The sequence below is a fragment of the Peromyscus leucopus genome, chromosome 22, assembly GCF_004664715.2.
Source record: "Peromyscus leucopus breed LL Stock chromosome 22, UCI_PerLeu_2.1, whole genome shotgun sequence".
In the NCBI taxonomy this organism is placed as follows: domain Eukaryota; kingdom Metazoa; phylum Chordata; class Mammalia; order Rodentia; family Cricetidae; genus Peromyscus; species Peromyscus leucopus.
The window spans coordinates 51,607,354-51,633,454 of record NC_051081.1 but is presented as its reverse complement, the minus strand read 5'-3'; the positions used below and the strand labels follow the sequence as shown (position 1 = coordinate 51,633,454).

Below are 26,101 nucleotides of genomic sequence, written 5' to 3'. Positions count from 1 at the left end.
ATGAGTGAACACAGCACACATGTATAACATATACATACATGTACACATCCATACACAAATCCCCACAGAGCTAGTGGTAACTATGTCCTTAAAATGTAGGATGCTAGAAAATCATGTATTTCACATAATTTAATACAGACTTCATGGGTCTGATTTTTTAAAGTGAAAAGCAGAGAGACTACATACCCAGGAGACCTGGTTTAGTCATTAGAAAGCATCTCAACAGGCCTTCAGGCTGTGACAGGAAGCAACTATGAATCATATCTGTCTGCTCTGGGTCCCACAGTCCTATTGTCTATATTATCCTTAGAGGGGTTTTCCCAAACCAAATTTAGTCTCAAGTCAGCCCTGAAGAAAGGCACATTAGTCACTCTGGTATTGTTTCTCAGCTCGGTATTCCAGTCACAAATAAAGCTAAACTCACCTCTGTTTGTTTACATGACAGTTAAGATGGCTGGCTTCTCACTAATATTTTTATAAGATTTAGCACACGAAACAGTAGCTGGCAAAAGTGAGTAGTCGTAAGGTATAATACTGAATGAACGGATGAGTAACAGCTTCAGAGGCAAAACAGTCCTGTAAAATACATGGAGTTGTGCACCAGCCTGTTGTTGGTGTCCTCAAACAAGAGGTAAGGACTCCTGGGGCTAGGGAGATGATTGCTCACTGAGTCAGGGTGCTTGCTGTACATGTACAAGGACCTGAGTATGGGTCAACAGCACCCAGGTGAATAGCCAGGCATGGCCACACCTGCTTAGAATCCCAGCACAGAGGAGCAGAGCCAGGCCAGCCAGTCTAGCCAAGATGGTGAACTCCAGATTCAGTGAGAGATCCCATCTCAGAGTGATAGGACATCTGGTATCCCTGTCTGGCTTCTGCACATTCAAGCTCATGCACCTGCACACGCGTGTGAATGTAATTCCAATTCCAGATCACTCAAGTGTGAGGACAGACTCTGGGGGAGTAGAGGTCATCGAGATGCATACCCCATGTGCTTCAAGGCAGTATTGCCAAGCATGGAGCCACCACCCTGAATGGAGAAGGTCTCTCTGCCTTCCTAGGCCTCCCGGAGCCATGTAGGGGCCCAGCCATGACCTTTAGAACAGCCAAGAATGGGGCTGAGTGCTCCTTTCTAGGGGAAACTGGGCAGATCTGACAGTTGTGTTCTTACCAGTATTTCCAGCTTCCAGAGAGACAAGAGAAATCAATAGCTCTCTACTCTTGCTGGTGTTTAATCCAGACACCACTCTCTTTCTGTGGAACCCTCGGACCTCCCTCATGCACAGTTCCTCTTTTTGGAATACCCATAAACTTGGGGAAGGCTCACACTTCCTTATGTTGCCATATATCTTATGTTCTCTATTTCTGCCCGGTCATATGCACAGTCTTTGACGTCTGTAACACAGGCAGCGGTGGGACAGTGTTAAACATCCCCTCTGGAACAACCCCACACTTCTCTGCACACCCAGGTCATGTGCAGGAGAGCCCCCGCAGACCTCGTCTGGCCATGCACATGGGCACAGCAGAAACCCAGCAGTGTGCACAACACATTTACAAAGCATCTTTATGATAGAGGCAGTGAGGCCCATGCCACCGTTTTATTACCGTGATTAAACAAAACTTTAAGCCTTCCATCCCTAGTGTGGAGTACAACACACCGCAGCACTCAGTAAGTGTAAGTGAGCCATGACTGAGGACAGGTGTTGCTGGCGCCACTTTACAGCACCCATGCTTCAAAACCCAACCCAGGCTGTTTGGTTTCCTGTCCCTTGCTGAGGCTCTCCTATCGGGCATCCTACAAGGCACATAATTGACTGGTTTAGATTTTTGTTTTGCTTCACGTGTCATGTTCTGAATATTGAATTTGAATATAATTGCGATGGGTCAGACTACCTTTTTAAAATTTTTATCCAGTATGCAGGTTTGAGAGCTGGGTGAGGTGAATGTTATATGTAAATGTATGCAAATTGACATGCTAATGAGCCTGCCCCATCGCAGTAGACTCCTGGTAAGTGTGAGGGTTGTCACCCTGTCACGGGGCAGTCCACCAGGGAGCTTGTGCAGTATTGTGAGCTCAGTATGATTTAGATGTATCTGCCCTGATGATTATTATTCTCCAAATCTCCCACACCATTCCTGGGGATGACAAAGATCTCATTGGCTCTCTTCCAACATGTTGTGTCGTTTCTGTGTTGGAAATGAGTTTATACCTTGATGCCTACTAATTTGGAAGCTGGCTTCCATTCAGTAAATAGTTGGGTGTCCTATAGGTACAACATGCTAGGCAAATACAAGGGAGCCCTTCCATTTCCATACAGAAAGCCACCCAACCTGAGAGCCATGCCAGGAATGGAACCTGCATCCCAGGCTAAGACTATGGTGGGTGGTTTTCAGCATGAGGGACTCCTGTGGGACTTCATGGAGGGACATTTATGGCAGAGACACAGCCCTGGCTGGGTTCATCCTGTTCTACGATGCCCAGGCTTTGAGGAGGCACAGCCAGTTGAGGGAACAAACGAAACATACGTAGACTATCGGACCCATCCTCCCTGTCTCAGGCCTGCCCTGCCCATTGCCCTATCTGCTAGGCTTCTATATTCAGCTTAGAATCAAATGTGCCCACACTGAAACAAATAACAGGCATTAGGTGATGTAGACTCCACAGAGACTGAAAGGCAGGGAGGATGTGAGACTGCGCGGAAAGTCTCTTCAGGGCAAGCTCCTGCAGCTTCAAGGAAGGGTGACTGAGGAAACATGGGTGACCAGGACTTGGCCGGTGGATTGGTTGATGAGAGACCCTGGGAAGGAGCCCATGGAGCTGCTAGACTGGGTACCCCCAGGGTAGAGCCTGGGGGGAGCAGGGTTGAGGTCTAAGGCCTCCAGGGCAGTGCATGGGCTAGAGGTAAAGTCTGTGGACTGACCCTTGAGATCCAGGGCAGAAGCTTGGATGAAGGCTAAGCGAGCATGGAGAGAAAGCTCCATGAGTTACCTAATTAGAGAAAAAGGTTGAATTAATGGAGGCAACGAAGCTGCCAAGGTTGAAAGTACAGACTCAAGACCAGAATCTTGGGATCACTTTGATCTGTGGGCAAGAGCAGAGAGAACAGCTTGAAGACTGTCAAGGGGTACCTACCTCAGCCAGAGCAGGGAGGGACTTCAAGAGCAGAGGAGCAGCTCAGTCGAGCAGACACCATGGAAGGGTGACTTTTGAGAAAATGTTGCTAGGAAGAGTGGTGGCAGAAGGTAGATAAAATATGATAATTTTTAGATTACAGTCACGATAAAAAATTCAGAATTATTTGAAATTGGCATTTGTTTTGAGGGGAGTATTTTAAAATACATGTAAAATATCTTCTCAAAAGAGAATCCAAGCTTTCCAGATATATACGAAAAAAAAAAATGAGCTGACAAAATAATTCTGCCCTCAAGCTTTGTTTCAACCAAGGGACTTTAAAATTAGTCAGTTTACAAAGGCTCCTCATACCATGAGTAGGGTGCAACTTACCTTACCGTCTATTTCTCCCAAGGATACCCTCACCTCTCAAATGCTTTCTTTGGAGATGGTGTTGGGGTCTGGGCTGAAGTGGTGAGTCAGCAGGGATGCTCTCCTCACTGCTGTCTATGGACCATGCAGCCCAAGCCCAGACCTGGAAAAGGTGAAACTCACTTGGTATAAGAACAGGACTCGCCCACAGCCTCACCCAGCTTCTGAACTTCCATCTGCCTGGAACCGTGCTTTGAAAAATCCCCAAATACTTCACTGACAGGGCAAGAGCCTGGGCCCAGCTCCACTTCCAGAAATCAGGGTATGGTGGAAGTGGTCCCCCTGAACAATATACCTGAAGCCAATGCTAGGAGCTTCACCTAAATATTCTATGGGACCACTCTTCCTCGAGGAGCCCACACCTATACTTGGGTATGTTTTTATTTTCCCCCAAGTGTCTTTCTTGCTCTTGATCCTGGTGTTTGTGTCTTTTAGTACACAGTGACTGAGAAGCCTACACCAGGCGCTGGCTGTGTTTCTGAGATCCCCCTTTTCCTATAGTTAAAGTCTATATATTTATCTTTAATCAAACCTTAACTCTGCTTCATAAAAAATACTTTCTTGCTACTAAAACATCTCCTCCATTAGAGAGGGTCTCAGATGGTAGTTGGAACTAGAGACAAAAGAAAAAGATTGCCCAACTCTGTGGACAGAACTCAGCTGAGTCTCAGAACACAGACAAGCCAGGGGAGGAGAGGGCCCACACACAGCATCCAGGTTGCTGTTAACCAAGTGCCCCCTTTTCACCATAGTTTTATGCCAGGCTCAGTTTAACCACTAGCAGGTCCATTCCCATGCTCTTTTGGAGGAGGCCACAGGTATCTGGGGCTATAAGAAGCTCCACTACCACATTCTTCTGTTAGTTCTTCTTCTGCCCCCATCCAGGTGTCCAGTTCTTGTATCTCCTGGCCACATGATTACTGTCTTAGTTAGGGTTTACTATTACTGTGAAGAGATACCATGACCACAGCAACTCTTATTTAATTGAGGTGGCTTGCTTACAGTTTTAGAGGTTCAGTTAGTTTTCATGGTGGGGAGCATATCGGCATATAGGCAGATGTGGTGCTTGAGCTGAGCGTCCTTACATCTTGACTCAGAGGCAACAGGTCTCTGTCACAGAGTGACTGTCACACTGAGTGAAGCTAAATTAAAAGACCTCAAAGCCCGCCCCCACAGTGACACAAATCCAACAGAAGGTGTGGCTCAGATTAAAGGTGTGCCCTCCAGCCTCAAGGTCTGGATTAAAGGTGTTTGTCATCCAGCCTCCTCCAACAAGACCACATTTCCTCCAACAAGGCCACATCTTCTAACGGTGTCACTCCCTATGAACTTATGGGGGCCAAATACATTCAAGCTACCACAATTGCCATCACTCAGTTCCTATCAGCTTATCATCTGTAACCATAGATGACTCTATGCCTTCTCCCTCTTAGGGACTTACGGAGAGAGTTAAACAACTCATTTCTGACTGGGTTGTTTGCTACTGGAGCAGCACTAGTTCTTCAGGCCAAGGGGGAGGTTTAGACTCCCCATGATGAGAAGCCTCTGGTGGGAAATAGGCAGTTTCACATCAGCCTCAACTTTCAGTCATGGCAATAGCACGACATCATCAGAAAGCCTCCCCTCCCCCCCTCCCCCGGCTCCAAGAGCCATCTTCCATGCTACCTGACACCAGACTGAAAATAAACCTGGAACAAAGAGAGGGGATTCACAGAAGGTGCAGTACTTTTGTGGGGAAGGACAGAGGATGAAACCAGTGACTTCGGTGAAGCCCCTAAGCAGACTCAATGGACACTAACTGCGTGCAGTTTAACCCTTCTGCATCCATGGAGCCTGGAGGAACTATTCTAGAGATCTTCAGGGCTGGCTCTACCTCTGAGGGACTGTCTGTCCTCATCCCAGCAGCTGATAGTAGCCAGCTAGCTTCAGCCTCTGGCTTGGAAAAGCATCACCCTGACCTCTACCTCTGTCTTCAGGCCATTCTTCCTGTGCATTTGCCTGAACATCCCTTTTATAAGAGTGCCTGCCAAACTGGATTAGGAACTGCCTCACTTTTTCATGGCCTCATCTTAACTAATTAAATCTAAATTTACTTAGTCTGTGCTGCCATAATAACATGTTCTGGACAGACTATAAGGAACAGAGATGTGCTTTCTCATCATTCTGTAAGCTAGGAAGTACAAATTCACAGGCCCAGCAGACTCGTTATTTGATGAGAGAAGACATATTGGAACTTCATGCAGCAGAAGGTCAACAGCAAATGGAACCTCACTCTCGTGACCAGTTACCTCCCAAAGGCCCTTTACCTTGTGTATTATCATCTCTGTGTTTGGCTTCTGTATTAGTTACCTTTTTATTGTTGTGACCCAATCCCTGACCAGGAGAGGCTTAAGGAAGCGAGAGTTTATTTTGGCTCACAGTTTGAGGGTACCAGCCATCATGGCTGGAAAGGCATGATGGGACATGATGAGTGGGATGGCTGGTCACATGACATCAGCACTCAGGAAACAGAGAGCGATATCAATACTCTGCTGTCTTTCTCCCTTTTATTCCATCAGGTGCCACTCACACTTAGGGTGGATCTTCCCACACCAATTAACCTAAGCTAGATGATCCCTTATGGGCATGTTCAGAGGTTTGTCTCTTAGGTGATTTGACAATATTAATCATCACAGGTTCCAACATGAATAGTCAAACCATTGCAGACTGAATCTCAAATATGGCTACTTCTGAAATACGGGGGTGAGGACATGTGGATTTTGAGGGAAAGAGCTGAGCCCATGACAGTGAGGTTTGATAAAATGGGAGGTTGGCAGTCTTCCTGTTGCAGTACACGAGGCTAGCCCAGCACCTCTCAGGACCAACTTTTCTTTAAGATGATGGAGAAAAATGTCTAGTTCCAAGTCCTATCAGTGACCCCTGTTGGATAACCACGCCTGGTCTCTGGGTCCTGTGGACAGCTCTTGAGCATTAGCAATTTTCTAAGATAAAATGCCCCTGCTGGCTTTAGGTCACAGATGACTTTCTTCTGCCACACTTGACTCATTTGACCAAATCAACTTACAGGCTGGAACTTAGTGATTTCAGAGGGCAAAATCATGACAAAGGATTGACATTACGCACTAGCGTTTTGCATGCCTGTCTGGCTCCGAAGGTCTGGTGGGCTGACAGGTTCGAGGAGAAAGATTGAAATCTCTCCCACTGACTGTGCTGACATCACTTAATGGTTGAGGTTCTGTTTCCCTTTATTTAAAAACTCTAAAGCTAGTGCCTGGGGACTATGAGTGTTAGCCAAAGAAGATGGACTACCCTGTAAACTAAAGAACATGTACTCCTGCAGGGAGATGCTGACCAACCTAACGTGTAACTGCTTCTGGGATGCCATTTGGAGGATGTCTCCGGGTTCACTGGGACACACATTCTTCTCTGTATGCAGAGAAGAGTCTTGAGTGTTCTCTGGCAGAGATCCTCTTCCATCTGGGAAGAAATCCTACCCGTTTTTAGTAGATGTGTGTCTGTGGCATTGCCAGGGCAAAGTCAGGGCATATTTAACCAACATTCTGAGGCTATTCCGTCTGCAGCTGACAAAGGTGCCAATGTGCTCGGGTGAGATGAAGACATCTGCCTGATAAGCCTTATGAGCAAACGCTCCACCCCACAGAGTTTGGCCCATTCTGTGCCTGCTCACACTAAAAATTGTTTTTGGAATGGCAACTTATTTAAGTGTTCATCCCCTGCTCAAGCGTGATGTCCTGGCCATAGCAGGAACCCAGCATACTTCACATAGAGTAAATGAAAGCAAGTAAGCACCATGCTGCCTTCCCCTCTCTAGGCATCTCAAGATCAGCAGGGTCTCGGTGAAGTGGATAAATGACCTGTTTCCTGAGGACTGTGTCCCAGTCTACTCTGCTGCTTACCATCTGCTTTCCAGAATGTTCCAGACCAGGCAGTGGGAGTCTGCTTAAAAATAAGTTATGTCACTCGCTCTCCTGCTTCAAGTCCTATATCAGGCTCCTGTGATGCTCAGAATAAGTCTAGGCCTGTCCTGGGGTGTCAGAATCGAGGCTGATGTGGCTTGCCTATCCTCAACCTCATCTGGGCCAGGGTCTTGCACTCTGAGAATGTCGAGCTCACCACTCTACTTTCTGTTCCTACTCCCAGAACCTCCTCCCCTTGGAGTGTGTATTTTCTGTTTCCTCAGTCTGGACGTTTCTTTGCTGGTTTCTCACTCAGCTTATCTGTCTTTTCCTTCCAGGTTACCCAAGTGTTACAATTCTCTTCCTTAGGAATGCCTGTCACCCAGGAGGCCCTGCCAGCCAAAGTTTCCCATCCTGGCAGCTGTCCATCCAGCCTCTGCATTAACCCAGTTTTCTGACAGCTGGAGTCTGAGCCAATATCTGTTATTCCAAGGCTTCCCTTTTGTGAAGGGGCCATCCCAGGACAGTGATGCTATGCTCACTGGGACTGTGCCCACTGGCGAAGTTCCTAGTTTATATCCACCCCAAATAAACTTTGGCTAATTAAAGATGCACATTTTTAATTCATATATTACACAAAGATTAGGAGAAATCCTGGAGTATGTCTTTTACCATATAGAAGAAAAAAAAAACTTCTTAGATACAGCACAAAAAGTTGATTTTTTTTTCTTATGAGAAAATAAAACAGTGAATGCAATTAGGTCAAAGTTCAAAAATTTGATATAAGTAAATCTTTTAAAAAGTTCATAAACTGTTGACAGATTTCAGGAAAGACCTGATGAATAATACAAAAAGATCTATAATGATATATAACAACAAAGAAAAGCAGGGATCCAGCAACAAGTCAGAAATGCTGTCAACACAGCGGAGCAGATACGAGCAACCTGAATGATGAGCGTGCCCTCGAGATGGCGCTGGGAATCTATAATCCTAGTACTGGAAAGGGGGGTGGAAAACATGGACTTTCAAATGCTTTTGGTGAGTGGACTACATGTGATGGGCGATTTTTCAGCATCTGTTAAATTTTGTGCCCCTGTCCCTGTCCCTGCAGTGTATGAGGCCATGGCCACATGCACCAGGAGACACACAGAAAGAACTTGAGGGGGCTGAGGAGGAGGCTCCATGGGGAAAGTGCCTGTGATGCAGGCGTGAGGAACTGAGTTCAAGTCTCAGAATCCACAGAAATCCGCATGGAGGCACCTGTCTATAACCTCAGTGCTAACAGGCAGGCAAAGCCCTGACGTTCGCTCGCAGGCTTAACCATATTTAGAGTTTCAGATTCAGTGAGAGACCCTGTCTCCAAAAATAAAAAGCAGGATGCAACTGAGGGAAGCCACCTGATGTTGGCCTCTGGATTCCACATATATGTGCATGCATGTACACATGTACTACTGCCAACATATATGTTCACAAACTTACCAGCAAGTACATATATAAACACAGAGTGAGAAGAGAAAGGGGAAGAATTTTGTTTTGTTTCATTTTGCTTTTGTTTTTCAAGACAGGGTTTCTCTGTGTAGTTTTGGTGGCTGTCCTGGATCTCACTCTGTAAACCAGGCTGGCCTTGAACTCATAGAGCTCTGCCTGGCTCCACCTCCCAAGTGCTGGGATCAAAGGCATGTGCTACTGCTGCCTGCCCAGTGAGAAGGGAAGAATTTTATGAGCACATTTTGTACTTAGTAGGGCAATCCTAAGTTTTACATTGTGTGCATAGGTCCAAACACTACCCGCACCCCATAGATAGACATGCTAACAATCTACCATTTAAAAATAAAATTGTGGAGCTGGAGAGACAACTTGGTGGTTGGGAATACTTGTTGCTCTTAGAGGACCAAATTCGGTTCTCAGCACTGACATCAGGCAGCTCACAGCAACCTGCAATTCATACTCCACAAACTCCCACACCCATGTTCACACATGCACACACATATGCATATACATAAATAACATCATAAATCTTTTAAAAACTTTATAAAAACGAACTTGTTTAAGAAGCTAAACATGGTTTAATTGTTTAAGCCGCAGTGTGTAGTCCTTTCAGATTCTTGCTGCCCCACAAGTTCTTTTTCTGCAGGCTGTGGCAGCCCCTCTGTCACAGCTAATGCCAGAGACAGACTCGGGTCCTTCTACTGCCCATGCTTGTGTGTCTTTCTCCCTGTTTGCCTCCCCCTCCTGGGTACCAGCAGGATAGTGAAGAGACCCACTACGTGCCAGCCTCTTCCTATAATCCCAGCAAATCATCAACTGTGTGTTCTGCCATAGATTTAATTGGTATTTGAGGGATGAATGACAAAATTAAACATGAAAACAAAGTCTCTTTGTTAACTTGAAGGTACTGTATACCATGAGGGGTTGGCATATGTTGTTGGTTGTTTTTGCTCTTTTGAGGGGCCCTCTACCCAGCTCCCAAATAAATCACACATGGAGGCTTATTATTTTCTTATGAATGCCCAGCCTTAGCTTCACTTGTTTCTAGCAAGCTTTCCTTAACTTAAATTATCCCATCAACATTTTTCCTCTGTGTTTTTTTTTTTTCCTTTTCTTACTTCTGTAATCTTACTTTCGCTCTTACTCTGCGGCTGGCTGTGTGGCTGCGTGGCTGCGTGGCTGCGTGGCTGCGTGGCTGGCCCCTTCTCTTCTTGCTACTTGATCTTGCTTGCTTCTTCTCCTTTTTATTCTCTCTGCCTGCCAGCCCCACCTATCCTTTCTCCTGCGTTTCTATTGGCCATTCAGCTCTTTATTAGACCAATCAGGTGTTTTAGACAGGCAAAGTAACACAGCTTCACAGAGTTAAACAAAGGCAACACATCTTCGCATCATTAGACGAATGTTCCACAGCATAAACAAATGCAACACACGTTAAAATACTACTCCACGGCAGGAATATGTAGAGTCTGCATTATCATCTTTGATGGGGCTTGCCCCATAACTTCTACATGAAAAAGAAACCATCATGTGTGGCTTTATGTATATGATGCAGACATGCATCAACCCACCTTGGAGAATGGGTACTCATGTGTAAAGCACAATGAGCATACCTCAGTCATAAACTGGGTTAACATGTTCTTAGTACTTTCTGGAGAAATGGGCACTTACAGAAAATAGCACTTTAACTTCTTAGTTGTCTGAAACAATGAAGAATGCTTAAGTCTACATCTGCAGCACAGGACCTCCAGCTCTCCGACAGGAGCTAGCCGAGGGTAGCGGCTCCTGTGAGGCCCACTGAACTGGCCTTGGTCACTCAAAATGCCTTCTGCTCCCGTGTATCAGAAGCACCTCACAAAATGCCCAGTCTCAGCTCAAAGATAACACCTGGGTGTTAGCATTGAGAGACGGCCCTTCCTGCTTTCTGATCATTACTGTTGCTCCCCAGGAATGCTGTACCAGCTAAGGTAGAGTGTGAACATAACATAATCTGTCCTCCCAGATGCCCAGGATGTGCTGGGCTTATATTTGTAACACCTTTACCTGAGACTTTGAGTGACATGAGCCAACCTCCTGCCAGCTCCAGCTCCTGACCCAGTGATCGGTTTGCCTTGCCACACTTTGCCACTAGGTAAAGAAAAAGAAAAGAAAATTTGTCATTAACATCTTCACAGGCTCAGCAGGCTTCCTTAGTACTTCTGAATGAGGCCTGTTCTCAATCAGCCACAGGAAACACAATGTTCCAGTGTTAGCAAGGAAACCTTGGGCACTTTTATTTATGCAAGACCCCATGCTTCCAAAATGGGTTCTGTGGAACCTTTATCCCAAGTGTTAAAATTGTGATGTACAAAGAAAAAAGTGCAGTTGGCAGCTTATTCTGAACATCAGCACACATTATTGTCTTTAGCAGAGGACTTCTCAGTCTAAGAGACTCTATTGCATGCTGTTCCTTTCCAGGAGAGTGATATAAAGTCTTGTGTGCTTGTATTTGAATGCAAAACTGAGTTTCCTGAGAATATCCTGTGATACCAGCATTCTGCAGAACAATTGTGAAAAATGCACGCAGGCACTCTTGGGAGTTCTGATTTGAGCTGCTTAGACATAATATGCTCCCAAGAAGTCAATCAAAAAAGCACAACTGAGATACTTGCCCAGAATATAAACTGGATAATAGTTGTGCCCAAATCCCAGTTCTGCCTTCTAATAGCGGGTATGTCCTGCAGCATCCTCCATTAACTCCTGTTTGGGAACTTCTCAGAGACAGAGATAAATCCACACTGCTTGCAGAAGGAAGTGTGGCCACCTTCACAGAGGAATGACAACATGAACACAAAGTCAAGAATACAAAAATGCACAGTGGCTCTCTGCTTCCTGGCTGACACGTGGTACACAGTCTTACCTTCTCACACATACTCTGCCGCCATGTACACCAAGGTGCACTGGGCCACACATCCATGTGCTGTGTCCACTGGGATCCTGACCCAAAGCAAATCTTCTCCCTTATGAGTTGTTTCTGGCAAGAACACTAAGGAAATCAGTACCGGACAACACCAGGCCACGCAGTTCTTAAACCTTTGGAACTGGTAGGGAGAATTTCACACAACTGGAAATGTAAACTGAAAAAGCACTAGAATGTCACAGGCACCTTAATGGGCTGCTGTGCCGGGTGTTCAGTAGCCACGAATGCTGGTAGATGTCAGCCCAGTGAAGACTTCAGCTGAGAATATTTCAGCTAAGAACAAGGACTATGTTGAAAATCTGGCTAGCAGCCACACAAGGTACAGTTTGACAAATGTTTTTTTTTTTTTCCTCCCTGTGCCTAAAATCTTCTAGAAAGCTGATTTTAAAGGTAATAGACTCATTAATATGGTAGAGAAATTTTCAAGAAAATCTAACATTTAGATTATGGTGGGTTATTTCTAGCTGCTTTTAGCCATGTTTATAGTGAGAATCAGGAGCTGAAAAAAACAGAAGGATATGGAAAGCATATCCTGAAAGTGTGGCCAGATATGGTATTAAAAATTGTGGATGAAGAAGGTTTGATTATGAAAGTTACTAGCACCATTCAAGGTAATCTAGCACTTTGCTTTGGGACAGTAGAAGGGATGCCTCAGAGGCATCTCAGGAACTGGCCAGACCCTACCCATCACAGACTCAAGAGTAACACAAAAGACAGAGAAGAGTGACCTGCCAGGACATTCTGCTCACACAAGGCCATTTAAAGAATCATTGTCCTGGCTGCAGCCACCCAGAAACTCTCACACTGATGGTGTAGGGGAGCCCAAATATCACTTGAGCTGGTGACAGACATTGGCATCATCTGTATGAAGCTAGTTTTAGAGACAAGATCATGAAGGCTCACACCAATATCACAAAGGAAGGCCTGGGGGACCAGGCAATGAGCAGCAGGGCTCAGAGACCCTTCAGGCCAAAAGATAAGAAAGTAATGCATGAGGTTAAAGCCCAAGCTACAGTGGAGACCCCAGGATACTAGATATTATAGGAACATAAAACATCTGCCTAGAAAGTTCACAGGTATTGAGTAGAGGTACCCCAAGACAGGGGCCATATGGTCTGCAAATGCCAATGCCGTTAGCGACAAGCATGTTCAAGCCTGCTACAGTTCATATCATGACACTCTGTGCCCCACATTCAAGTCTTGAAGCTACAGTATCTAGTGTTTGTCCTGTTGTGCTTCAGTCTCACAGCGCTCTCACTCCTCCTTGACGTGTTCCTGAATCTCTCCCTTTTAGAATGGGAATATTTATTTTGTACCATTGCATATTGGAAATATTTAATTTAAAAAAAATTTTTATAGGAGCTCTCAGCTATGAGTTTGCCTTGAGTCTCAAAAGGGATTTGAAATTTAGACTTGTGAACAATATTGGAGCTGTTAAGATTGGGAGATTCTTGGAGATGGGCTAAATGCATTTGACATTTTGAGATGCCCATGAGTGTTTGGGAGCCAGAAGAAAGAACTTACATGATTTGAATATGAAATGCCACCCTTGGGCTTATGTCTTGAACACTCGGTCCCCAGTGACTAGAACTATTTTGGGAGGTTCTAGAAACCTTGAGAATTAAGTCCTACCTAAAGGAAGTAGGGTGTGTGTGTGTGTGTGTGTGTGTGTGTGTGTGCGCGCACCTTTAAAGGTTACACTGAGACATCTAGTGTCTGTCTGTCTCTCTCTATACTCTCTTTACACACACACACAAACACACACACACACACACACACACACACACCGCCCCGTATTATATTGCTGGTTGACCAGGCAGTCAGTAGCTTCCTCCACCTCCAAATGTTCCCACTGTCATGTTCACAGTACCATGATGCCAAGTCACCATGGGTTGAACCCTCTGTGATGATAAGCCAAAATAAATCTTTCTTTTCTTAAAAATGCAGCCAGCATTTTGGTGCACACCTATAATCCAAGTACTCAGGAAGTAGAGGCAGGAGGCTTGTGAACTCTAGGCCAGCCTAGTCTGCAGAGTAAATACCAGACTGAGGTGAATGGGCACACACCCTACTTCCTTTAGGTAGGACTTAATTCTCAAGGTTTCTAGAACCTCCCAAAATAGTTCTAGTCACTGGGGACCGAGTGTTCAAGACATAAGCCCAAGGGTGGCATTTCATATTCAAATCATGTAAGTTCTTTCTTCTGGCTCCCAAACACTCATGGGCATCTCAAAATGTAATCCAAGTTACACAGCAAGTTCCTAAGAAAGAGAGGTGGGAGAGGAGAGGGAGAGGAAGAAGGAGAGAGAGATAGAGATAGAGATAGAGAGAGATAGAGAGAGAGGAGAGAGAGAGAGAGAATTAGAAATGATGAATTAAGAATAAAGAATAATAAAGAAAATAAATAATAATTATGAAGCTAAGAATGAGGAGATTAGTAGTAGAAACAACTGATGGTATCCAACCTATTTCCATGAAGGTAACTCTAATTTATGTCACCAGACAAACTTGAGTCATGGTTGAGCAGAGCAATACAAAGATTCCAGATGTTCAAAGCATGAATCTTAGGGGGTCATTTCATATTAAAACCATAAGTTCCTCCCCCTGGCTCCCAAACATCCATGGGCACCTTGAAATACCAAGTGCACTTAGCCCATTTCCAAGATTTTCCCCAATCCTGATGGTTCCAGCATTGTACACAAATCTACATTCAACACACTAAGATGAGGGACATATAGTCTCCTTTTATGCTCAGAATTTAGTTTCAAACAGAATATGTATTCAATATTTGGGGCCACCTTAGAAACAATATCACTGTATACAGCAGCACCTGAAGAAAGTTTGGAAGCTAAAAGCAAATGCATAGTCTAAAACCTGACCTCCGTGTGACAGATACTATCAACATTTTTCTTCCTGCAAATATTCATTTATGCTTTGTGAGTTTGGGTTATACTCATGTTATAATTTTGGACCCTGATAGTCTTTTCAAATTGTATCATAAGCACTTATAATTTGCCGCTGCAAGATTTACAGGGGGAGTCATAAAGAAGTATCTACTCAACCCCAGATAGAAAGGACACTAAGAAAAGACTCCATCCAAGTCCAGACTGTTGTACCAGTGAGTCTACCCGGGTTGCTTACAGCAATGTAGGTAACTCAAAGACAGCTGTGCCACTGAAAAGTCCCAAGGTCTACTGTAGCTTTCCATAATAATTGCGTGACAGCTTTGTGGGGATGGTCATGTCATGCCTGAGCGAAAGAGCTCCATTGTGTTACTGCGATCTCAATTTACACAGTGATGGAAAATTAGTGTTTCTTGGATTATATACTGGATTGGTTGGTTTTCAGGGTCAGGGGTTGGCCAGTTTTTGTAGGTTTTAGAACCCAGAGCTGGGCTCGGACCTGTTACCTACATACTGGGTATTTTCTGTCACTTCATGCTCAGAAGTCTGGCTGGAGGGTATTTGTTGTGATTGAAATGAGAACTGTCCTTCAAAGGCTCCTATTGGAGCACTTGGTTCCCAGTTGGTGGCGCTGTTTGGGGGGAAGTTATGGAACTTTTAGGAGGTGGAGCCTTGCTAGAGGAAGTGTGTCATGAGGGGTGGGCTTTGAGTGTTTACAGCCTTACCCACCTTCCTGTCCCCAGCCCCTGCCCACTCCTCTGCTTTCTGTGTGAGGTTGAAGATGTGATCTTTCAGCTTCCTGCTCTGAACACCTGCTACCCTCCCTGCCCTGTCATTATGGACTCTCCTAAACCTGTGAGTCAAAACGTATCATTCCTTCCACAAGTGGCCTTTGGTCATGGTTTTTATCACAGTAACAAAATTAACTAACACCAATGTTGGTACCAAGAATAGGATTATTGCTGTGAAGAACCTGATCATGCTCGTTATTAGAGGACTGTGGAAGATGTTGGAACTTTGGACTAGAAGAGCAGTTGAGTGATGTAAGCAGAGCTTAATGGGCCACTGTAGTAGACACCTGGAAGAAGGTTCTGAGAGTAATACAGACTGTGGAGTCCTGGTTCCAGATGAAAAAGTTTCTGAAGGAAACAAAGAATATATTAGCAAATGGAGTAAAGGTCATTCATGGGATATTTGGGCAAAGAAACTTGCTGCTTTCTGTCCATATCCTAAGAACTTGCCTGGGGCTAAATTAAAATGTAATGAATTCCTTTGTTTGGCAAAGGCAATTTTAAGATGGCATAATGTTGAGTGTAAGGAATGGCTATTGTTGATTATCCTTATTCAGGTCTATAATGACTACAAGTAAGTAAGGCAAAAATAAATACAACATGTAGTTTGGAGGGGGCATAAAAACAGCACTAGAAAGATTAATGCAACAGCCAAGGCCTGAACTCAAGAGAAAATGTTATTGTTGGGAGATTAACTCCATTAAGGAGAGGCTTCCTGCTCAGGAACAAATGAAGGGTACCCTCAGGGAAAGGCGACCCAGCTGAACTTCCAACTTGTAAAGGGAGAAATCACACAAGGTTGCATGCTCCTAGGAAACAATTGCTTCAACATATGAAAGCAGCTAATCTGGTCAACAGGGAGCCAAGGGTTCATCACAAGGTGGCAGCTGAACTTGCCAGTATCATCTATGTGGTACTGGCTCTTGAGGCTTGAAAGATGAAAGAGTGTGGGGATCATGGATTCTTCTTCCGTAGTTTCAGAGAGCTGCTGAAGCCAGGCAATGTGTGGCAATGTTCCTCACTGTAAAGGGGCTCTGAGAAGCCATTGTATGAAGCTATCATACCGAGTCCTATGTCACAGTGAATACTCCAAGATATTTGAGATGCTAGAGCCTTAAGACTTCTGCCAAGGAGTGCTTAATTCAGGAGTGAAACAAGCCCAAGAGGGGTTGCAGGCAGCAAAGCTGGAGAAGAGGAGCCATCCGATCCTTTAATCTAAATCCCAGGCCCTATACATGGAACTACTGGGTGGTTTGAGATATGCCTTGCTGGGTTTTGGTATTGCTTAGGTCCAGTATTTCCTTCCTATGGCCTTATTCCTTTCTTTTCTAATGGAAATTTATATTCTGTGCCATTGTGTGTTGGAAGTGTGTGATTTGCTTCTTAATTTTACAAAGGTCACAGTTAAGAGATTGCCTTGGTCTCAAAGAGACTGTTAAAGACGTGAACTTTTGAAGTTAGACTAAATGCATTTTGCTTCATGAGGTGACCATGAGCCTGTGGGAGTCAGTGGAATATAATGGTTTAAGAGGAATATCCTCCATAGGCTCATGTATTTTAATATTGGCCTGCAGTTGATGGAACTGTTTGGGGAGGTTATGAAACTTTTAGGATATGAAGTCTTGCTGGAGAAAAATACATCACTAGTGGTAAGATTTGAGAGTTTATAGCCTCACCCTACTTCCAGTTCTCTCTCTCCCTCCCATCTCTTTCTTTCCCTTCCCCTATGGCCCCCTCACTCCTCCCTTTCTTTGTGTACTTGAAGATGTGATTTCTCAGTTTTCTGCTCCAGCTGCCTATGGCCACGCTTCCCCTACCATTATGGACTCTGCCCCTGAGACTATAATCCAAAAAATATTTCTTTGTGGTTATGGTGTTTTAATCACAGCAGCAAGAAATAGCTAACACAATATTCTTTCCCAAACTTCACAGAAGGGAGGGAGATCTGAGCCTGAGCAGTCAGGGCAAGGCAAGGGGACTGGTGGGGTGTCAAGCCACACCTCAAAACAATGTCATCAAGCAAAGTCAATGCCCTTGTCCTTCATGTTGGGGAAGGTTTGGCATGTATTCTATAGCCTGCCCCACATTTGGTGTTTGGCTGTATTCAATTTCCATCTCCTGAATTTCTTTGCAAAGCTGAGAAGTCTGAGTGCTGCACATAAGAATGCAGTCTGCCCCAGATGAGCTCAGGAATGGCTCCAAGTCCCAGGAGTCCATGAATAAACAATAGTCTAGGTTAGTAGACAGTTTCTTTTGGAGTCCATGAATAAACAACAGCTTAGGTTAGTAGACAGTCTCTTTCAGACTCTTGATTGTAAGAACTGCTTTTATCTTTCATTTTCTGCTAACTGTTCCATGCATGTTTCTCAAATTCCACAGAATCTGCCACACAGACCAGCGGCTACACATAGCAGTGCTAGGCCAGAGGCCATTTTATTTGCTGCTGAGAATCCCATATCTACAGGACACTGTCTAAGCTGACAGTCACACACCTAAGAGCCTGAAGTATGATGCCAAATGCTGCCCAGATTTGCGCAGGGTTGGGCAGGAGCTGTCTCTGCCTATGTCCCTAGTCCCACAATGCCATCTCACTATTCCATTCTGGTCTTTTTTTTTCTTTGCCTCCTGTCATGTTTCTCAGAACCTCTCCTGAAGCACCGTGTGTCTGTGTTGTTGTCCCTCTGTGTGTGACCATGAGGATAAAGACTCCTTTGGTTCCACAGAACCCAAACTGCCTGGCGTGAGCCAAATTTATCAGCTACCAAGTAGATCATGGCAACTGTTCCTTGGGTCAAAGTATCAGCAACTGTCTTCTGGGCAAAGCTATAACAATAATGGCCTTCTGGAAACAGCTAGTGGTGAGTCTGGCCATGCTGCCAGCCCCCACAGGTATCTGTGGGGCTTTCTGCTTGGCTTCTGTCCGATGGCAGGGAGCTTTGTGGCCTTGGGGTCACAGGTCATGTGTTGCTGGGCCCTAACTGTGCTGAGTGCTAGTCTGTGGTCTGGTATAACATCTATCCAAGATTGACGAATGGAGTGGGACAGTTAATAAAGTAGCAGACAGGAACAAACCTGGATTCCCAGACACAGAAATCATCATTGTGTTGTACATTAAGGATCACATTCTTGTCTTTCTGTGGCTATTCCCAGTGGGCATAGGTCTAGAGAAAGCATGACTTTCCAGGTCACTGGCTCCTGGGGTCCCCTACCCTCCTTCAGCTTTGCTTATAGTTATAAAGCACAATAACAGTAAGTGACAGTAGTCTTCCAGTGTGCAGGCTTCCTGTGAGGATCAAATGTGATCATGATGTCTGGTTAACCAACATTCACTAGCATGTCACTCACCGGCTAGGGTGCCACACACCTTGCTGATAGGACACAAACATCCCTGGAAATGGAGGCCCCTGAGGCTGCTGTTGCATCAGGACCAACAATACCCTAAAACGTAGTTTTGATTTTAAGGCTGCCAACTCCAAGTTATCTAATATCCCTTTGTCCAGATTTCTTATTGACCTACTAACTCTTCTGAGTTCTGGCTGCCCAAAGCCACACTGTCCACCTAGGGCTCCTGAGTTGGGAATGGCCTCCCCATGCTTCTGTCTCCTCCCCTTAAAGGGAAATGCCAAGTATATCTCCTTTCTGTGCTGGAAGCTCCATCCACTGCAGTTTCTTACCCTGGGTTCCCAGCTCTAGCTCTCCTCAGCTTCCTTCCTCTCCCTTTGGCAGGTTCCTACCTCACTAGCTGTACTAGGGCTAGCGGTACATAGTCCCTTTCCACCTCTGAGCTTCAGGCTGTACAGCTATATGCCAGACCCTTAGGCTATGTATAAGAGAAAGTACAGGGCCTGTTCTGGGCCAAGAGACATGGAAGAGAATCCTTCCAGTGCCTGCTGCCCCTGAGGTCTGCTCACCCCTTGGTCAGTGGTCGATAGGTTGATGGAGTTTCCCCAGCACCTAATGTCCACTGGAACGAGAGCCTTTTTGCAGGGTAGATTATCATTGTTACTCAGAGCCCTGGCTGCTGTGAGCTTTAATTAAACCTCTGTTGGGGAGGAAGCTGGAGGCTGCCCCTCAAAGGTAGCTCCAAAGGGTAAGACTGATTATCAAAGTGTTAGGTCTGCGCTCCGCTGTTCGTGAAGTGGCTTAACCCTCCTGGCTGCTGGGGCTGAGGCAGCATCCTTGGACATCCTGCTGCAGAGCTAAACAAATGTGAAGCATGATGCCCTTCACTCCCTCTCAGAAAGGTTCATTTTCATTTGTAAGAGGCAATGAGGTGATAGGAACCTCTTAGCAGTGAGCTGCCGTTTTCTAAGCAATTGGGTGTAGAGAAAAAGAAGTAGGCAGCTACAGTCCTGCCATATCAAGGAATGTCACTGAGACCCCCAAATGCTTCTAAGGCCACGCTGAGTCATGAATGGCCTATAGGGAAAGTGTAGGACACAGACAGGTGTGGCAGCAGTGGACACGTGTACTCAGAAGCCATCAGGGTGTTTCCTCCTGACAGAGCTCCTTGCCCTCCTCAAAGACCGAGGCTACCAGGGCACACACCTTTTCTTGAGAGTTCTCCCATGCTATTGAACACAAGATAGAAGTCAATGACAGGTGGGCAGCCTGCCTCGGGGACAATGCTCATGAGAGCTGACACTAGCTCCATCCTCTGAAACAGCCTGACCTTCAACCAAGGTCGTAGCCGCCAGGGTCTGAGGAGGCACAAGCACATAAGTACCTGCAGTGTTCAAGCGGCCAGTGAGTCACGCACCAGGCTCAGCCTGGCACACGAGTTTGAGCCCAGCATCTCCCTTCTGCACTTCAGGGATACCAGCTGGCTGCATGACCCTGCAAGACTGGGCAGGGGCAAGGTGTGGGGCAGCACTAGTGAGACCCCTATCGGATATCCCTGATTTTCTAAGAAGCAACGATTCAGGCAATGAGTAGACAGGTTGGCGATGGAAATCCACCAGAATAACTCAAGGAAAGAATAGAACCCAGATCCCAGGGGGCCTGACCCCATGAAGCTGAGGCAGGAATGGAGCCTTCTGCAGGTGCATAGAAGTTTGAGCACCTCTACTACGACATGCTGAGTGCTCTTTGAAGGTGCTTAGGGATTTAAAAAAAATTGAAACAATTTACATGCGATAAAATTCACAAACTTTAATCCTGGTGTCTGCTGTCCAGTCTTGATGTTTGTGATGCATCTCTAACCACATGACTACATGGTACACTTCAGCGTATTATTTTTTAAGTTTGAATTTTTTACAACTTTTTTTTTTTTTGGTTTCATGGCTCAGAATTATAAGATTCGTTTCTCTTGACTTCTCCTGTTTAACAGTTTTACCCCTTATGCTTTTTAAAAATATTTCATTTTGTATGTATGGGGTGTAGGTCTGTGCTCAGTGTCCATACAGTGACTGCAGAAGCCAGAAGACGGCATTGGATCCCCTAAGACCAGAGTTATAGACAGTTGTCAGCTGCCACTTGGGTGCTGGGAACCAGACCTGGGTCCTCTGGAAGAGCAGGCAATGCTCCTCATTGCTAAGCCATCACTCGAGATTATACTTGGGTCCTTAAGCCAATGTGAGATCCATTTTACATATGGTATAAGACAGGGGTCCAAATTCATTGTTTTGTGTGGTAATATGATCTGTCCCAAAATCATTTCCTTGGTGGAAAAGTTAATAGCAAACACCTAGGGGAGGGCGATTTTGGAAACCTCTGTTCTATTTCCTTGACCTGGTGTCTCGCTTTACACTATTCCATCTTATCCTGCTTTGCTAAAAGTTCTAACGTTGAGTGTGCGAGTCCTATGACTTCTCTCTGTATTGTCTGCTGTGGTTATGGCTTCAAATATTAAATGCTTCAAAATCAAACAGGGCAGAGCTCAGCAGCAACCTCGTACTTTTCGACACCGAAGCATCGTTCATTAGAAAGGCAGCTACTGTGACAGAGTTGCAGTAATGGGAAATCCAGCCTGCAATAACTCCCTTAGAGACACGGATCCACAGATGGCAAGGTGGGCAAGATACCAGGGAAAGAGCTGCTTGGAATGTCTCTTTTGTCCTGACACCCTGCCATGATGAGCAACAGACCTTCCTTTACACCCACACAGCACACCCCCTCTATATCCAGACAGCAGACACTCCCGTGGGCCCAGAAGGCAGATCCTCCTCTACACCCACACAGTACGCTTCTTCCATACCCAGACAGCAAGCCTTTCTCCACACCTAGACGGCAGACTCTCCCTGTACCCAGGGACCAGACACTCCCTGACACCCAAACAACAGGCCCACAAACACCAGAACTCCCTCTGCACTCACACAGCAGGCCCTCCTCTACACCCAGACAGAAGACCTTCACGACATCCAGAAAATAGGAAAGTAAACCCTGCTCTATACCCAGACAGTAAGCCATCATCTATACCCTGACAGAGGGCCCTTATAAACACCCAGCTAGCAGACTATTCTCTAAACCTGGACAGCAGGCCTTTTACTATCTCGGAAGAGTAGGCTGTCTTCTGCACACACAGAGCAAGGCTTCCCCATATGCAGACAACAGGCTCCGCTCTACACCCAGACATCAGACCCACTAACACAGCAGGTCCTTCACTAAAAGACAGCAGGCTCTCTTCTATTCTCAGTGGACCCTCCCATAGGCCCAAACAGCAGACCTTCCTGCACACCCATACAGCTGAATACTACATCCAGGCATCAGGATCTCTTCTGAACCTACACAGCAGACTATTCACTATACACAGAGAGCAGACCTTCATGTCTATACACATAAGGTTTCCTCTACACGCAGACAGCTGACACTCCTCTGTACCCAGACTGAAGGTTCTTCCCTTCCCCTTATCCAGTAGCTGGCTTGATCCCACATCTGGACAGCAGGCTCTCCTCCACACCAAGACAGCTCTCCCTCTACACTCAGCAGCAAGCTATGCACAAGGCTTCTCAACATTGCAGAGACCCTCATCAACTGCTGAGGTGCCCTCTGCAGCACAGCCACCCTCTGCCTGTCCCCTGAACTTAAATATTGCCTCAGGAGTTGTGTCTTCCTCCCTCTCACATAGCCTGCCCGCCATGCATCACCTTCTGCTCAGGGAGACTCGTCAAGAGCCCGCATTCTGACACTGTGTTGATCCAGTCTGTACTCAGTATTTGAAATAAACACTAAATAAAGGCAGATTGGTTTGGAACAGTTTCAAACTCAACTTCAAAATGTAATTCAGTTGGTAGAGTACTTGCCTAGCCTGTACAGGGCCCTGGATTTTGATCTCTATAAAATTACTAAATTCCCAGTGCTTGGAAAGCAGAGGCAGAAGGATTAGGAATTCAAGGTCATCCTTGGTAAATGGCAAGTTTGGGGCCAGTGTTAACTAGATGAAAGGAGGTGTGTGTGTGTGTGTGTGTGTGTGTGTGTGTGTGTGTGAGAGAGAGAGAGAGAGAGAGAGAGACAGAGACAGAGAGACAGAGAGACAGAGAGACAGAGACAGAGACAGAGAGAGAGAGGGGGAGGGAGGGAAGAAGGGACGGAGGGAGGGAGGGAGGGAGGAGGGGAAGAAGGGAGAGAGGGAGACAGAGAAACAGAGACAGAGACAGAGACAGAGACAGAGAAGGGGGCAGGGGGAAAGAGAAATTGATTTAATGCCAGGGTAACCAAGCATGGTAGTTATACCTATAATGTCAACATTTAGGAGGAAAGAACATGAGAATTGCCTCAAGTTCAAGGAGAACTTGGGCTACACAGCATATACCCAGACAGCCTCTCTCGAAGAAATCAATAATAAAAGACTAAAATGGCAAGGAGAAAATGTATTGTTAAGCAAACTGCCACACCATCACACAATGTTGTGCCGTCTACCTAAAAAGAGAAAGGGCACAGAGGAAGGAGGACATGAGTGGGATGCAGTAGGAAAGGGGGGCAAGTTTGGTGACAGAGGCCAGTACAAATTCATGCAGGATGTACTCTAACGGCAGGCCCCGGTGTCCCAGGCCAGTGCTTCCCAGGTGACCAGGACTCAAATCCTTCATGAAAGAGGGTTCCTGCAGATTCCATAGAGTGCTGAGGCTGAACATTAATGCAAAAGGTGAGGGTCACACACACATTCCAGGGGGCCAGAAGAGAGTGAGAATCGGGTCCTTTAGCTACAGGAAAGCTTAGGCTTCTGAGTACCCAGAAACCAGACTGGCCCCAGCAACAGCTCCTGGAACAAAGCGTTCATCTTCTTGAGCAAATCAGTGTCACACTAAGACTGTCACTGACAAGAGAGGAAGAGGCATTTCCAATATGCAGGACCTTGAACAATCACTAGGATCCTCGTTCAGAAGAGATGCAGACCTGTCTCCTCAAAGAGAAAAGAAATCCAGCAAAGAGACACCTGGACACAGAGCCTTGGATTCACCCAGGATGGTCTTCTGCTTTAGGAAACCACCAGCTGTCCTAGGAGGGTGACCAAGAGGGGACTGGTGAGGCCTCCAGACAGGGTATGACGCTGGCTGTGGCAAGACCTGCCCAGCCCCAGGGAACCAAGAACCCTGTCCAGACATGCAGGAAAGCAAGGGCTCCCGAAAGCAAATAAACAGAAATAAATTAGGTGTGAGACCTCATTTTCCTGAAATCTATTTCCCAGGGGGTATTCCTGCCACCAACTTACTATTTTTAAAAATGGACTAAGAACCAAGAAAGAGGAGGCTCTGATCTGGCCACACAAGGCAGGACTCCTCCCACCCCTCCGTGGCTACAGGGGCTCTGCTGTCCCTGATCCTGCCCCTGGGGTACAATGGCTGCCTTCACCAATGTACCATTCTGAGTCAGCTTAAACAGCCTGCAGGCAGGAGCTTACTGTGTCTCAATGTCATTGCCGGATCTTCTGTGCCTCTGAAGCATCATCTCACATCGCTTGTTAACAAAATAAAAAGCCACAAATGAGTATGCTCTGTGTGACAAGTTTAACAAGCAGGAATCTCAGATCCAATTTCATTTCTGCCAAAAATGAGCTGTACCACAATTGGCTTGCTTGTCACTCATTAATACATGATTTAATTGTTTAATTTTAAACATTATGAGCTATCAGCATGTGTATTTCTTGATGTTCTAACATTCAGGTGAATGTTAGTTGGTTTCAAAATACTTATTTTTTTTAGGAGAATCTAAAAGGCAGTGTTATGTTATAATTGAGCTACCATCAATGTATTAACTTGTTTTCCTTTTTAGCTTGCTGTTGTGTATTGATTTAATCATTTATTGACTGTTTGGTGTTGACCATAGATTTTCTACTGACTCAAGAATTTCCCCTTTCTCCTATTTCATACTTCCTATTTTTTCTTTATACCCCAAATTATTTTTCTGCATATTTTAAGACAATGACTATGTTAGTTTTAATCTCTGTTCCTTTAAATTTGACTATGGATGTGTGTTGCAATATGTTATCTATCTTGTTATGCTGAGCTGCTAGGGTCCTTTAGGAGACCAAGGAGACAGTCCCAGTGAGCTCTCTCTTGCTCATCACTAGAAGCATCCCTTCTAGGCCCAAGGGCAGGAGTCTGGTAAGAAGAGTTTTCTGCCTATTCATATTGTCACACTTGTACATGAATGCCAGAGAATCAGAGATGCTTACACTCTAAAAAAAAGTGTGCAGACGTTCTACCATTCATTGAACACTCAGTAATAAGCTGGATGCTTTTTGTATATTATTTAATTTAGCAATTGAAAACTCAAGGAAGTTTGTGCTTATGGAACAATACACATAGACCATGAAATAATAAGTGAAGGTATATAAAAAACCCATTTTGTCTGAACTTGATCATTTAACTATTCAATATTTTACTGGTTGGTTGAGTCACAGCATTATAACCCCAATTTGAACTAGATACCTTCTCTAGTCAATGGGAACAGGGTGGGGTTTTTCTGACTTTCCTTTTCTTTCTTCTTTCTCCATCTTCTGTTTCAAGTCTGTGTCCAGTGTGATTAGGTTCTGGAGGGAGACAGTAGTGCACAAATATTCATTTGCTGTCTGTGTAGATGCCATTATCCTTAGAGAATGAGGTTTATAAGGGAAGACTCCACACCCCAGACCCTAGTGTCCAGTGTAATTAAGGAATGCTCATTTCCAGGCCCAGAGCAAGGGTGTTGAGGCCTCGGGCCAACGATCTCTGTGTGTCTTACTGCCTCACCCCCTGAGTGTGTTGCTGTTTACCAGAGAATTCCCAATGACGGGGAGTTTATACTTTGGGGGCAGGTGTACTATGTCAAGCTGAGGAACTGAAATACAGGTATTTATAAGTTCCAAAAACATCTCTAGTCATCTGCCCACAGAGTTAGCTTGCCATCCTCAGGAGAGAAGCCTTTCTTCATCGCTTGATCTGTTAAGGTTTAAGATAACCAGAGGTTACAGTCCCAGGGAACTGCACAGCAGTGGCACTGAACTGCTGGAGACACTGAGGGGACATCAGTGACAGCCACCAGGGCTCCCCTGGGAATACAGAAAGCTTTGCCTCTCTCCCCCA

General features: G+C 45.4%; 1 protein-coding gene across 16 annotated transcripts in view; it reads left to right on the top strand.

Annotated features, from left to right (window-relative positions):
* Nucleotides 1-26,101, top strand: part of Myt1l (myelin transcription factor 1 like) — a 407,242-nt gene that overhangs the window by 230,070 nt on the left and 151,071 nt on the right. The gene's annotated exons all lie outside the window — the stretch shown is intronic.